General features: G+C 38.3%; 1 pseudogene; it reads left to right on the top strand.

The window, feature by feature from the left end:
• The first annotated feature begins 1,519 nt into the window (after positions 1–1,519).
• LOC104992982 lies at positions 1,520–3,362 on the top strand (annotated as a pseudogene).
• The last annotated feature ends 384 nt before the right edge of the window (positions 3,363–3,746 follow it).

Raw genomic sequence — 3,746 nt, 5'->3', positions numbered from 1 at the left:
CTCTCCACCCTCCGCGCACTGCGGTGCTCTTCTCTTTGCGTCTTTGAATCAACGTGCCCTCATGCCTCAAAGATGGATTTTCCTGCTATCTTCTAAATAAAATAGAGCTGTAACACTGATTTGTCTAAGAGCTATAACATGGTTCATTCAAGACCTGAGAGCTATAACAGGGTCTGTCCAAGACCCAAGAGCTGTGACATGCCGAGAGGGCTTTAATGTCCATCACTCCAAATCTTTGTTGTGACCAGACAGAAACCGAGGAACACACACTCGCCTGACATTCCCAACCTAGGGATCAAACCCAGGTCTCCCACATTGCAGGTGGATGCTTTGCCAGCTGAGCTACAAGGGAAGCCCAAGAATACTGGAATGGGGAGCCTATCCCTTCTCCCAGGGATCTTCCTGACCCAGGAATCAAACCAGGGTCTCCTGCATTGCAGGCAGATTCTTTACCAACTGAGCTATGAGGGAAGCCCACAGATACAGAGGGACAACCAGAAATTCAACAAAAATTAAGAATCTTTGGATTGTTACCCAATAGCTGATTTTGCTTTTGTATATTTCCACATTTTGCAAGTATTTAAAGACAAAAATATACTGTCTAGTTCAACATTTTTAAAAGATCAGTGAGCTAGAGTGCATGATGAATTGTTCCCCAAACTTTGGAAAAAATGCATATGCAACCAAAGTATCACAAGGGCATTATTTCATCTAATTGCCCCATTTGTGGTCTCAAGGCAATAGTTAAATAATATTCTCTAAGGTTAACCTCCTTAGGGTTTTATATATGTGACAGTTTGATGTGAGGGTTCAGCTTGTTTGGTCTCCTTTTCTCTTTGTCAAGTCTGAATATATTTTTAATACATTATAAAAGAAGTTTATTTTTCTGAAATATTAATTGCAATATACTCTACATTCCTGTTACTATTTTTCAGGCTTATTACTATATTAAAAAAAATTCACTTCTCAGCAGAAATTTTCCTGGAATCCATTAAACTTAGAATAGAAGCTTTATTAAATGAGCTGGTCAAATTCTACACTCAGATGAGTTGATTTTTATTTCACTCTAAAAGGAATATAATATGTTCCTAATATGCTCCATTAATCTTTGCAGGAGGCAAACAAGCACGTGTATAAATCTAATTGCCAGGTTACCTGTTTGGTTGACTAGAAGTCTTTGATTATTTATCTTTCACCATATTTATTATTGTTCACCAGGCTACATCACAAGGAAACTTATTTTGTTTTTTTCTGGATCACAATATTTTCATTTTCTTTTTCATATCAAACTTTAATAATAAATAAGAACTATAAGTTGTCATTTGTGCTTATATGGATTGTATCCTGGAATGATGCTCTAAGAAACAAATTGAGGCTAAGATTTTATAATTTTATAGTTTTTAAAATGCCTGTTACAGGACTGAGTACATAGTAGGTCTGCAATGGGAAAATTATTCCAGGGTAATTGCATAGAAAAGAAGATAAATACTATGCACAGCACCTGTACTCACAGCTGAGCATGGCTGACACTTCTTGGGCTACACGGGTGATTGGGAACATTGGCCCCAAGCCTGTTGACAAGTACAGAGTGTGGGAGGTGGAGGGAAAACCTACAAGTACAGAGTGTGGGAGGTGGAGGGAAGGAGTGTGGAGAAGAAGGAACAAGTGTGCATCAGAAATTGCATTCATCTTTGGTGAAGATTTCTCTTTCAACCCTGGACTATTCAAACTTTGTTACCATAGACATAAGGAACAAATCCTGACTTTTTGAAAAAGTGTTTTCAGTTAGAGAATATGCACTCTGTGATTTGTATGTTAAATTGAAACATACTTTCAGGGAATTAATCACATGTTTAGGAAGGTAAAGGAATAACTGAAGGAAAAGAGTGGGGGAATATGTGAATGACATAGTTATACATGTACAGGAAATCTTGAAGTGGTATATGTGTTCTTGGAATATAAAGTTATAAAACCTGAGTGAAAATAACAGAGTGTTTAATTTCAACTCCTAATAAGATATAGAATTTTTAGAGAATTCTATGTGGAATGGACTTCCCTTTATACTGAGTACCATTTCAGGTTTTGGTAAGAATTTAGGAAGTAGCTTTGAAAAGAATGCATTTTGATGTCAGAAAAAGACAGCAGAGGTATTTTGGAGGAAAAGAGGCTAATTAAAAATAATAATAATAATTCAATGCACTCTTTTTCCCCATAAGTATTCTCATTCTAGGCCTAGGTCAGGAAGATCCCCTGGCGTGACAACCCATCCAGTGTTCCTGCCCAGAGAATCTCATGGACAGAGGAACCTGGCAGGCTACAGTCCATGGAGTCACAAAAACGTCCAACAATACTGAGGGAATAACATTACATTTCATTCAAATTTTGCTTCAGATTTCTCTGAATCAACTTTTGTATTTTGTCCACAGGAACCAAGAAAACCAGAGTGCTGAAGTCACTTTCATTCTCTTGGGCTTCTCAGAATATCCTGAATTCCAGATACCCCTTGTCCTGTTATTCTTCACCATCTTCTCCGTCACTGTGTTGGAGAAACTGGGCATGATCTGAATTATCAAGATAAATCCCTACTCCACACCCCTATGTCCTACTTCCTCAGACATTTGTCCTTTGTTGATCTCTGTTACTCAACAGTAATTACACCCAAGCTACTAGAAAACTCGATTGTGGAAGACAGAACCATCTCCTTCATAGGATGCATCATGCAATTCTTCTTTGCCTGCATATTTGTGGTGACAGAGACATTCCTGTTGGCAGTGATGGCATATGACTGATTTGTGGCCATTTGTAACCCTCTTCTCTATACAATTGTCACGTCCCAGAAGCTTTGTTCCTTATTGGTGGGTGCATTATACTCTTGGGGTACAGTCTGTTCCCTGACTCTTACCCACTTTTTATCTAAATTGTCCTTTAGAGGAAATAATATCATAAATAACTTTGTCTGTGAGCAAGCGGCCATTGTTGCTATTTCCTGCTCTGACCCCTGCATTAACCAGGAGATCATTTTAGTCTCTGCCACGTTTAATGAAGTAAGCAGCCTGATGATTATTCTCACTTCCTATGTTTTCATTTTTATCACTGTCCTGAAGATGCCTTCAACTGGGGGGTGCCACAAAGCCTTCTCCACCTGTGCCTCCCACCTGACCACCATTACCGTCTTCCACGGGACCATCCTTTTCCTTTACTGTGTTCCTAACTCCAGAAGTTCATGGCTCATGGTCAAGGTGGCCTCTGTCTTTTACACTGTGGTCACCCCCATGCTGAACCCAGTGATCTACAGCCTCAGGAACAAAGATGTGAAAGAGACTGCTAGGAAGCTAGTCAATACCAAATTATTATGTCAATGAATGTAAAATGGCTTGAGTTTGCTTTTTCATTTACAAGAGCACTGCAGAGAACTGTCCAAGTTTTGTAGCATTTTTAATAGCATTTCAAATTCCAATTTTTAGGAAGGCAAACAGTGCACACATTTAACGAAATTCCCTTGTTGGTACATCGTTCAACCACTTTAGTAAACTGTAGAGACTTAGCAATAAAATAATAAATAACACCTAATTAAAGTCTGAACTATTTAAGTCTCTAGATAAAGTGTTTGTCATGTAAAGATTTCTGAGTAAAGATGCATTACCATTTGGCTGTTCAGGTGAGTCTTCTTTTTTTCTTTTCTTTAAGTCATTATAAGTCATCAAAGAACAGATTTGAGTTGTCATGAAAGTTTATAGTTAACCATG

This window comes from Bison bison, unplaced genomic scaffold, assembly GCF_000754665.1.
Source record: "Bison bison bison isolate TAMUID 2011002044 unplaced genomic scaffold, Bison_UMD1.0 scf7180017864229, whole genome shotgun sequence".
In the NCBI taxonomy this organism is placed as follows: Eukaryota; Metazoa; Chordata; class Mammalia; order Artiodactyla; family Bovidae; genus Bison; species Bison bison.
This window is presented reverse-complemented; position numbering and strand designations above follow the sequence as displayed.